The 12,881-nt window shown below is 36.4% G+C and overlaps 1 protein-coding gene across 9 annotated transcripts in view; it reads right to left on the reverse strand.

The window, feature by feature from the left end:
• The window catches only part of LOC147822299 (uncharacterized), a 390,614-nt gene that overhangs the window by 301,926 nt on the left and 75,807 nt on the right, over nt 1–12,881 (reverse strand). The gene's annotated exons all lie outside the window — the stretch shown is intronic.

Below are 12,881 nucleotides of genomic sequence, written 5' to 3' on the forward strand. Positions count from 1 at the left end.
CTTAGTGCCACCTGATGATATCAGAGAAGAGAGACATCACTTCTCAGAGAATGTGGCCACAAGTCTTTTGTCCAGAAGCCAAAGGCTCAAATTTTATACCACAGCCCTGCTTCTTTAATAGAAATAGGATTTCAAAATGAAGGACGATATTCTCCTAGGATGACAAAGAGAATTAATGGAGCAAATGAAAACATTTATGTTTGATATTTTTATGCAAATGGATTAGAATAGTCTGCATTAGTCCCAGGTTGATGTCTTATCTAATTTCCCTTAAAAGTGACATCTTCCATCACACATCCAGACCTGTGCTAAATTCATTTATTTCCATCCCGCCTGAAATTATGATGAATGGTCTGAGCCCCATTCAATTATTTAAAATGTGCAAAGAAACAGAAACAATGAAACTGGCAAAGCCCACTACATTCTTAGGAACAATTTAGGCTAATTAGCATCAACTTCTCCCCCATTCATCATACCCCTTTAGAAATATAAACAAACTGTCAGCTCTAACCTAACAAACAGATCACTGAGCTACTTAACACAAATTATTCTTACATGAAAAGCTCCTTCTCAGGCAATATTCTCCTTTAGGGCATCTGGGAAGCTGAGCTATTAAAATTGAAGACATATGTTCCAGTCAAACTCAACTCCCGGGTTGTAATGATCACTGTTGTGACAGTTTTCAGTCAGCATACTTGCTGCTAACAACACAGCCCTAAGCTTGAGGGAAACAAAAGTCAAATGAAATGATGCAAGCAGAGTCCTGCATGTGGAGGACACCTCCTCACACTGCCCATCATGATTCAGTTAGTAGATCTCAACTCTCCTGGTCTCCCTCCTGGTCTCCCTGTACAGTTCAAAGCTCTTCTTTGTTTGCTCTGGGGTAATAAGGGACAGGAAAGTAGCAATGTGGTCTGTGGCAAGACTGGATTTCGACACAAGTTATTTTTCACTACATGCTCAGAGGCTGGTGTTACTTAGCTTTGAATATTCAACTGAAGTCCATCAGTCTTGGTTTGTCATTTCAGAGATGCTGGAGAAGACACAGTTGGAAAGGTTCAGGTGGAGGGAAACATATCTTTCCATTAGATACGGTATGTCCCCTCAAACAGACTACTTATAAACTCTGAACGCTTTCCTGTCAACCAAAGGGGAATAATTTGTTCACCAGTTAAATTCTGCCTTGATATTGAACCAAGATAATATTTTCTTCATTGTTTACATGCAGTCATATATATATATAGCTGATTCTCATTATTTTCAGTAATTTTGTTCTGTAAAGTCTCCAGGAACATTGAATTAGCCAATACTGAACCCACTGCTCAGAGGGGAAGTAAAAGGTTACATTCCTTTAAGCTTCTAGTCACATTTTCATCAACCAATCAATATATAACCTTATTTTATGTATATTTCTGTTTAAATACATCTTATTTATATATATTTTTGATTTATTAGCATTGAACTCATAATCAACAGCACTATGATTCATACCTGAGTGAAGCTTATCTGACACATATTTTCTTGTAAGGTACATCACAACCATCTTGTGTTCAGCAACACTAGACAGCACATCCTCACCATGCTCGGAAGCATTTTAAACAGTGAAATCACAAACCAAAAAAGCAAAAATTATGGCAATGTATAGACCATGAATAGACCCTGAATAGGTCACTAACTTTTTTGGTGTGAAAGCTAAAACAAGGAGGCAGAGTATCACCTATTTAATCTCAGATGGAAAATGCATATTAGATGGCTCAAATTTTTTACCACATTGAACATGTCTGAGAATAACCAAAAAGCACCCAAGTGTTGATTTGGGGATTCCAAATAAATTCAAGTAAGTAGGCAAATTCACAAATATGAAATCTACAATTAGGGAAGATCAATTGTATACATATTTGTACATATTTTCTTTCCTCAAATTTCCCACACAAGTCTTCTTAGTTATTTCTCTCTGTAAAGCAAAGATCCTACCTAGTCTGAAAGTCAAGCAATGACTTCACAAGCTAACAAAGTACATGCATGCACACAGACTTCCGAGTAACATGATAAGTCATAAAGCCCTTCAAATACATTCCATTTCTTCAGCATCCAAGAAACACGAACCTCAATGACACCTACAACTAAACTACTGTTGTAATAGCATGAAACCACAAGCAGCCCACCCTACATGGTACTCTGTCTCTCTTACTGAAGCACTAGTTACTGTTATTTGCTGTGGTGAAAAGTTATTGTTCTTAACATCCATCTCCTCCTTCTTCTACCAGCCTAGATCTCAGACTTTCTATTCATGCTATTTCTAGAGGATGGGCTGTTGGTTTTGAGGCCAAGTAGTGTACGTGTACGCTATAGTGATTCCTTCAGGAATGAGTACATGGCTCAGTCTGAGCTAACAACAAATGATGAAATATTTTCTGAGCATTTCAGGAAAAATGATTCCTCTTTCTGAGAGCCATGGTGGAAGTTGGCCTTTGGATGAAGCCAACCCTACAGAAAGCAGAGCTGAGAAATGTAAAGTCCTTGATGAAATGGTCAAGGTACTGAAAAAAGTCTCACATTTATTCTGTTACACTTTTTCAACTTAAAAGCTTCTACACTTCATTGATTAAGGCAACTAGGGTAAACTTCTGTTTTTGTTATACCAAAAAGAAAAAAATACATATACAATACATACATATATATAGCATCCATCATATAGATAGATAGATAGATATTACTTTTATCTTCTGCTTGTAATACACACAGAGACAGACACAGGTTACAGTAATTCCTTTAATTATCTTTGGCTCATATTTTTATAAGCTTCCTGACACTTCCTGACATCACGAATAATACACGGCAGCCAGTGATAAAGACAATAAATTCAATTAGTAAAATGGGAAACCACTTCCACAGATAGAATAAAACAATGTACCACATTAAACACAGAAAGATTAACCATGATGACTGCTATCACATTGCTGCCTACTCAGAAGAACAGTTTTCTCTATAATTACCTAGGAAGTGATTTATTTTACATTATATACATCAATATCAGAATAGACTAAAATATTAATATAACCAATTAAGAATCACTGTTTAGTTCATTTTACTTCAATATCCCTCACTCCAGTTTCTCTGAATTAAGATAATGAATAGAATTTAATGTTACCAAAGCTTCACTGGTAAATATAAAGCAACATAACGATTTTTAAAGTTTTTGCCCAGTCTTTTCTTGCTCTATGGGTGGTTTTCACTCCATGATTATTTGTGGATGCAAAACTGTACATACAATAAATTGCAACTGCAACTGACTAACCTCAGAACGACTGACAAGTGACTAATTAGTCCCACAGGTGGCCAACTGCTTTGGCAATTAGCCAAAATTAATTGCCAGTAAGAAAGAGGCTTCCTTTTCAAAATACCTACATCTACTTTTTGGAGGAGGAATGGACAGGTGATGACTTACAGAAAAAAAGAGGGGTACCGATGAAGGGATAAGGGGCAAATGAAAAATTAATGGTTTCTTTAACAAACAAATCATTTAATAGGAATTTCTCTCCTAAGGTGGTGGAATTCTACCACCCCCAAGAAAACCTATATTTTAGAAATAACCTGAACAGAGGAGCTTGAAGTTTCCAAAAATAAAGTAATGATAAGGAAATGGAAACCCTTACCTGACTTGATTAGTACACACTGTATATGTGTATTGAAATAGCATACTGTAACATATAAATATGTACAATTATTATGTGTAAATCAAAAACATTTTCTAAAAATACCTAAGGAGATGGAAATGCTAACTATTCTAGTTTGTTCATTGCATATTGTATAAAGGTATCAAGTTGTCCCTGTGTACCCCATAAATGTGTACAATTAAAATAATTTTTAAAACCTTAGTAATAATCTTAAACAGAGATAAGGCCATTTAGCTAAACAATTAAAATAATTCTAAGGTCATCTGGCATGAAGCCTTATTTTTTCTTTAGCTTATTATATAAATTTCAGATATAATTGTCATACTTTAGCAATTTTGAAACTATTTGAGCCCATTCTTCAGATCATATAACAAATAGCATAAAAAGATCATGTCTGAATATATATTTCATTTTCAGTTTATCTGTTGTTATGTTATATTATGTTATACTATGTCATTGGCTTCCTACTAAAATGTCTCTAATCTCTATATAACATTCCTATAACAAGACAATGTGGTCAGTTGTGAAATTTAAACTTTAAAGATTTCTTTCCATGAAACAAGAATTAGGCAAAGATCTAAGTAGCCTCTCTGCTCATCACAGGCAGGTTTCTCAGGGACAAGACTAGTAGTACAGCAACAATCAAAATAAAAATGCACCTTACATATCAGAGTAGAATAAAAACTGGATTTCATTACCACCCAGCTAAGATGATATCTTTAATATGGAAAAAAATTCAAAACATCCGATAAGCTCAGCTTGATGAGATTAGGGAGACACAAGCACTTCTATACTCTGTACTAGAAACAACAATTAGAGGGAAATTTGGAAAGATCTATCAAAATGTAAAAATGAACATGTTTGATCCTCGAATTTCTCCTACAAATAAACAAGTTTTTACACACACACATATATAGTTACATTCACATATATAGATCAATATATGTAATAGCAGTACACACATAAACACACACTGACACATACACATTCATAGACATGCACATCCGGATGAATATACCACTTTGCAGGTTGCTTAATGCAGTATGGTTGGTGTTATAGTTTGGATCTAAAATGTTTCCCAAAGGGCCATGTGTTAAAGGCTTAATCCCCAGTATGACAAAAACTTACCTGGTGATCAAAATTAATATCACAAATGAGACATATAAATATTTTGTAACAATGTTGTGGTATCCTAAAGCACAACATCACTTACACGGTTTTCTACCCAAGAATGCATAGCTAACTATGAAGAAACCTCAAGTAAACCCAAAATGAGAAACATTCTATTAAATTCTTCAGAAATGTCAATTTTATAAATAATAAAAGATGAAAATTTGTTCCAGATTAACAGGGACTAATGAGACATAACAATTAAAAGCAATACATGATAGTAAACTATAACTGGTCTGGGAGGGTGGGTGATGAACTAAAAAGTATATTAATGGGTCAATGTTATAAAAGTATTGTATCAATGACCAATTTATTGAAGTTTTACTGAAATTGATAACTATTATAATTATGAATATTCTCACTTTTAGGAAATATACTCAGATATTTAGAAGTTGAGGGTCACAATGCTTGCAATTTGCTTGCATTGGTTCAGACAAAAATAATATTACTAGGTGGATGGATGGATAACTATAGAGAATAAATGAAAGGGTAAGTGAAGCAAACTATCGAAAGCCATTGGCAAAAGGATAAAGGTCTCTTTCTGTAATTTTCACAACATTCTGTAAGTCTGAACTTTTTTCCAATTTTTTCAAAGATGTATCCTGCATTTGCCTGAGATATCACATATCCTACAGACATCACCATATCACTGGACATCTGCCATACATCAGATATTCACATATCTGGAAATATACACCAAAACTTTTCACAGGGTTTACTTTCAGGGTTGGGGATGGGAGGGTTAGGATTGTCGAAACGGTGGGACTCAGCTTTCATTTAGTATCTTTCTGTACTGTCATAACTCAGCAAGGACGTGTTCCCTTTGTAACTAGAATGCCTAATTAATTTTAAAGCAGATTTGTGGATTCATAAAAGTGTGGCCTCTGAAGTCTGACCTCAGCTGGAATGCTGCCTCTCCCCATTTACTCAGGGTGTGGCCTGGACAAATTGAGGTAATTTCCTTGATTATAGAATTCCTTAGAAGACCTGGTTTCTAGTTCCAACTCTGCCACTAACTCACTGGGAAACGTCAGGCAGGCTATTTCATCTCCATGGGCCTTAAGTCTCTTATGAATTTATAAATAAAAACTCAGTCGTTATTTCTTTTTTTTGCTATAAAAGATATTTGGTTTTCTAGCATATTATCTCCTTTAACAAAAGTTCTTCTGAATTGTAGCATTCACATGAAGAAAAGATGATGGCTATTTTCTAATGATGACTCGATCTAATTAAGCTCCTAACACAGGGTTCCCCGCCCCCCCTGGGCCATGGTCTATGGCCTGTTAAGACTCGGGCCTCACAAGAGTAGGTAGGCAGCAGGCACTGAATCTTCATGTGTTTCAGGCTGGGCCCTCCTGCTCACATGACTGCCTGAGCTTCTCCTCCTCTCAGAGCGGCAGCACCACTGGATTTCCATGGGGCCCAGAAGCCTGCTGTGAACTGTGCCTGTGAGAGATCTAGGTTGTGGGCACCTTTGAATCCTCCTGAAATCAAATCATCATCCTTTGCAACCCCACCCCTCCCTGTCCATGGAAAAATTGTTTTCCATGAAACTGGTCCCTGGTGTCAAAAAGGTTGGGAACCTCTGGCCTAATGAAACTTAAGTATTGTTTTAAACCTTTGGAGTTGAGCCACATGATTTTTAATGACATGGGATTCCACAAAATCAGATGCCAAGGGTACCATCTCCCATCTCTGCTCCTTTTCCTCCCTACCTTCCACAGGGAGAATTTCTCAGCCTGTTCTATGTGTCTATCTAAAAGCCTCCTGTGGTGCCTACCTGAAAATTTCCTGGGGTGACCATCAGATGCATAGTGTTCCTAAGCAAGTAGGGCTCTGATCTCACATCTCTTCCCCCTTTAAGGTTTAAATGGTGCATTGCTGAAAGAAAATTTAATCCATATGTTTCTGAGTAATTTACACTTAACACATCAAAATATTCTGTTTAACAGTCACTTCTTGTCTCAATAATCCTCCTGAGTCTTTTTAAGGGATTTTATTCTTAACAGTCTCAGTTTAGTTGTCAAAAATGGAATTTGAACTCCAGACAGTGCTTTATCTTTTTATTCCTCAACCATTTGGTAGACCTTGCCAGGGTTTTCCTCTCTTAGGTAAGAAACTCTTTATACATATAAATTGGTACATTTTAGGTATACAATACATTTACATTTATCATTGGGTGTTTGTACCTGAACATGATGTATCTTAGTTCTTATTTTTTTCCCCATTACCTATGCACCCTTCACCCCCACCACACTTCCCTATTTACATAGACTGTTTCCATTTTTTTTTCTTTCTCATACTTTTTCCTTTCCCTTCTTCCCTTTCCCCTTCCCCTCCCACCACCCCTCCACCTTTGGAGCTTTTCCTATTTCAAATTATCAATTATTCGTTTTAATCATTTTAATCCTTATTTACATTTTCAGTTTCTCACACTAGAGAAACCATTCAGTATTTACACATGTGTGTCCTATTTATTTCACTTAAGAGTATGGCCTCAATATGCATCCATTTAGCTATAAATGACTCTAGTTTCTCATTCTTTATGGCTGAGTAGTACTCCATTTTATAAAAAAACCACATCTTCTTTATCCAGTTTCCAGTTGATGGGCACTTGCGCTGTTTCCAAACCTTAGCTGTTACAAACTGTGCCGCTATAAACATGAGTGCATATATATCGCTGTGGTATGATTCTTTTAATTCTTTGGGGAAGATACTCAGCAGGGGAATAGCTGGGTCAAATGGGACCTCTAGCCCTAGTTCTTTGCGTTATCTCCATATGGATTTCCACAGTGGTTGCACCAGTCTGCAATCCCACCAACAATGGAGAAGGGTTCCTTTCTCTCCACAGCCCCGCCAGCGTTTGTTATTGGTTGATTTCTTGATAGCAGCCATTCTTTCTGGAGTGAGGTGGATCTCAGTGTTGCTTTCATCTGCATCTCTTGAATGACTAGTGATGTTGAACATTTTTTCATATATTTATTTGCTGTGTTTACTTCTTTGTCTGTTCATTTCAGATGCCCATTTTTGAATTGGATCTTTGAATTGGGGGGGGTCTGATTGTTTTCGATTTCTTTATATATTCTAGATAGTAGGCCTTTGTCTGAGCTATAGCTGCTAAAAATTTCTTCCCATATTGTAGGTTGTCCCTTAGCTCTGTTGGTAGTTTCTCTTGCAGTGCAGAAGCTTTTTAATAAGATGAGATCCCAGTTGTTGATTCTTTGTTAGCTCCCATGCTACTGAAGTTTTGTTCATAAAGTCTTTTCCTATGCCAATATCATTGAGAGTTCTACCTAACTTATCTTCCAGCAAGTTTACTGTTTCTGTCTTGATATTTAGCTCTTTAATCCACTTCAATCTTAGTTTAGTGCACGGTGATAGGTATGGGTCTAGTTTTAATCTTTGGCAGGTTGAAATCCAGTTTTTCCAACACCATTTTTGAACAGGTTATCTTTTCTCCAATGAGGGCGATTGGCTCCTTTGTCAAAGATGAAGTGGCTGAGTATGTCTGGAGTTGTTTCTGCATCTTCTAATCTATTCCACTGATCCTCCAGTCTGTTTCTTTGTCAGTCCCATGCTGTTTTTACCACAGTAGCTTTGTAGTATAGTTTCAAGTTGGGGATTGTGATACCCCCAGCCACGTTTCTGTTGCCCAGAATTGCTTTTGCTATTCCAGGTTAGGTAAGAAACTCTTTGTTCTGATACTCTTTACTTTCTTTTAGCTTCATTGTAGGAGTGTTAGTTTAGGACTTTTTACTATGCACCAACAATGCCAGGCTCTGTACTGGGAGCTTCATTTGTTATTTACTTTAATCTTCACTGAATGAGGTAAGCATAATTTGTTTCCTACTTTTCCAGATTCAGAACCTAAAGCTCCAAGAGATTCAGTGATTTGCCTAGGACCACATGCTTGGTAAGAACCGAGATTATTAGCTCCAAATACTGCCCCTTACTCTTCATACAGTAAATGTGAAAACAAGCAAGAGGTAGTGCTCCAGCTTTTATAACCAGAGGCTCTGCTGGAAGGTTTTCCCACACTAATTTCTCTGGTGATCTCTACTGTCTCAGTACAATGTCACCTTCTCTAAAGACCTTCCTCTTTTCTGCTGTCTTTTAAATCCTTTGTCACACCTACCACATTTCAAGATAATCATATTTTTCATGTCCATTTTCCTTTTAGACTATGAGCTCTTGAAGTCAGGGTATATGTGTTATTCATTTTCATCTTCTCAGAGCCCAGCCCAAAGCAGATGCTTAATAGATGTACGAGTATGTGAAATGGAATGTCTCTTACTTAAGACTGGGGTGGAAATGTCACTTGTTAGTTCATAACTCATTCTGTGCATGGGAGATATTGCAGGTTAAAAAAGGGAGATCACTTCCCACACCCAGCAGCATTCAGGCTGAGAGCCTGCTTCTCCTCTTGCTATGGCTGCATCCACATATTGTCTTTGAAGGACAGATCAGCAGAGCATAGCTGTATGGGTAGCAGAACATCACAGTGGTCAAGTGGATGGACTTCGGGCAATTTATCTAACCTCAGTTTCCACAAGGAGAGAGTGAGCAAAGTAATACTACCTATTATTGGGTGATTGCTAGTTATAGGACACTATTTATATTACAGACATTACACATAAACAGAATAGTGCCTGAAATGTAGAGTTAAATAAATATTAGCTTTTATTAGCATTCTTTGTATCTCCTAGCCTTTTTGTTCTCCTTTTTACTCACAGTCAAGGTAATGAGCAATTATAAACTAAGAAATTAAATAAAGTGATCTAATTTATTTTACAAAGGTACCATCCTTGTACATTTCTAACTTGTATTGTGTATTGCAATGCAATATATTAATCTGATCTAAAACTGCCTAGGCCAAACTGGTATGATAATTTTTATGTAAAATACAATTACTAAATGATCAGATACTCCCACTTCTGTAATTTCTCCCAACACAGAAATAGCTCTTATTTTTTTTAATCTCTAAAGCTTTTACTACTTACATTCTGTTTTCATTTATATTTTCTTCTCTCTTACTTTTCCAGTGCCAGCTTGTCTGACTTGATGTGTGCACAGCAATGTTTATGAGGCCAAGGTCACGAAGTCACCCACTCTGCAAGTCAGTCTGTTCCCTATTTGATGGCTGCAGGATGTATTGCTAACCTAGGCCTATGTGACCAATGAAAACCATTTGTCACAAGAGGTGCCAGTGAAGAGGCCACCCTAAGCTTTAAAATCTCAAGACATCTGTTAGAAAGTCATGGCCAGATTAATGAAAAATATTAGTATGCAAATAACATCATATATTTTTAATTTTTTGAAAAATGAATTGTTCATAAATAGGATACAGGTGTAATAAGCTTTATGGTCATGCAATAGATGTTTTTGTTTTTTCAGTATTGGGGAATGAATCCAGGACCATCACACTAACTATATCCCCAGCCCTATTTTTTTAAATTTTGAGACAGGGTCTCATTAAATTGCTAAGTTACCTGGGCTGGGTTTGAATTTATAATCCTACTCCCTCAGCCTCCTAAAATTTTAGGATTGCAGGTGTGCACCACCATGCCCAACTATACAATGGATTATAAATGATGCTTTGCAAAGATTTTAAGTAGCTTTTCAATATTATAATAACTTTAAAAGCAGAATACAGAACCATATATATGATTTGCATTGAAATATATTTATACAAATACATATACATATATGTATATACACACATTAGCATATATTATATATTACAACAGAAAGAAAATGTACCAAAGTTGTAACATTTTAGGTATGAGTTGTCTGTGAAATGAAATAAATTGTGGGTTGTTTTCATCTTTATCATTTTTGCTACCAGCTTTAACTTTAATTTATTGTGCATTATATGAACTGCCCTTATGTTTCAGTTTCTTTATCTGCAAAATAAGGATGGTGAAAATATCAGTTTAACAAGGAATATAATACATTATATGAGAGACATAAAAAATTTACAAACTTTAAAGTAATATTTAAATGCAGCCGTGTGTTGCTTAATAATAATGTTCTGAGAAATGCATCAGAAGGCAATTTCATTATGTGCAAACATCAGAGAACTTACTTATGAAATGCTGGATGGGATAGCCAGTACACATCTAGGCTCCATGTTATAGCTTGTTGCCACTATGCTACACATCTGTGCAACATACTATTGCTCTGATTACTGTAGGCAATTGTAACGGTAGTATTTGTGTATCTAAACATAGAAAAGGTACAGTAAAAATAAGGTATAAAAGATAAAAACTGGCAGACCTAAATAAGTTTCTTACCACAAATGGAGCTTACAGGACTGAAATGTGCATCAGATGAAGCAGTGAGTGAATGGGGAATAAATATGAAAGCCTAGGACATTACTGTACACCATTGAGACTTATAAACACTGCATTTAGGCTAACTGTATAGCAAGTTTTTCTTCAATAATAAATTACCATTAGTTTTCCTAAACTTGAATTTATAATATTTTTATTTTTTTAACTGTTCTGATTGTTTCGTATTAACATTCAGCTTAAAACACAGTATGGAACTGTACAGAAATATTTCCTTTATAGCCTAATTCTATATGTTTCTTTTTGTTGTAGTTTTTTGCAATACTAAGATTGAGCCCAGGGCCTCAACGGATTTGAAGTACATGTTCTATCATTTAGCTCCATCTCCAGCACCACTTTTCTTCTATTTTTTAAAGGTTTCATTGCACTTTTCTACTCTTTAAACCTTTCTATTAAAATTTAACACACAATAAGCCAGGCCTCCCCTGGGTCAGGATTATCATTATCACTATCTCCCACCTCCACAAAGGGCTCCACTGGAAAGTCTTCAGGGGCAATGACACACACGGAGCTTCCATCTCCTGGATAACAGACCCTCTTTCTGCAACACCTTTTTTTACAGCATCGCCACAAACAAATGTGTAATGTTGTACTGTGATGTAGTAATGGCTGCAATGTTCCTGGGTCATGAGAATATTTGAGCTTCACTATCATCTATGAGACCACTTATGGGACCATTTATGTATCTATTTTTTTTTTTTTTTGTACCGCAGATCAAACTTGGGACCTTGGGCTTGTGAGGCAGGCGCCAGAACCACTGAGCTAAATCCCCAGCCCATATGTATCTATTGTTGACCAGAACATTATACAGAATATTGACTGGATTAAATTATTGCGAAACATATAACATTACTATATGTATGAATTATAGCAGTTAGGACTGAAAATTTTGTTTGTTAAAAAAGTGTTTGAAATTATAATTAATGTGTAGTTCCTAATTCCCAGGATGTCCAGCTCCTTTATTTATTTATTTATTTATTTGGTACCAGGGATCGAACTCGGGTCCTGGTGCTTGCAGGGCAGGCGGTGGAACCACTGACCTAAATCCCCGGCCCCCAGCTCCTTTATCTCTCCAAGCTGTGGCATTGTTAGTCCTGGGAAGCTGGGGAAATACTAAGGAGGATGATAATTTGTCCACCCTGAAGACAGAAAGGTGATCAAATAAAAACATTTAGAACTAGGTGCCACCATTTAACCCATCTCAGTCACCTTCCAGAAGAGCTATGGCATACTCTCAGGAAGTAAAGTCAAACTCAAACAATACCGTCCAATAATAAATAAATTTCTACAATATCAATTCCAGCAATATTTATGCATAGCGGCCAGAGAAAACTAAAGGCTCTTCTGGTAAAACTGAGTATTCAGGTTGGTTAGGTATGTATTTTTAAGGTTTTATAGGAAAGAATACCCTGGAAGTAATAAATATTTTATCCCACCTTTACTGTCAGTAAAAAGGAAAGGAAGAGTCAGAGAAAAGATGTACATATCTCTTCCTCTCCCAGAGGGATAAGGGATTTAGAGGGATTCACTAAATTATGTGCAGCTGAGGTTTCTGATTCCTGGCTTCCAAACAAATTCCTGGAGCCGTCCAACTTAAGAGTCCTGATCTCTTAACCTACCAGGGATTCTAAATACCACAGGAGCTTCTATCAGGGATTTAAGTAATATTGAAAGCATGGTCTGG

Source organism: Heterocephalus glaber, unplaced genomic scaffold (assembly GCF_053883595.1).
Source record: "Heterocephalus glaber isolate CG9 unplaced genomic scaffold, H.glaber_assembly_v1.0 deba00001663, whole genome shotgun sequence".
Taxonomy (NCBI): Eukaryota; Metazoa; Chordata; class Mammalia; order Rodentia; family Bathyergidae; genus Heterocephalus; species Heterocephalus glaber.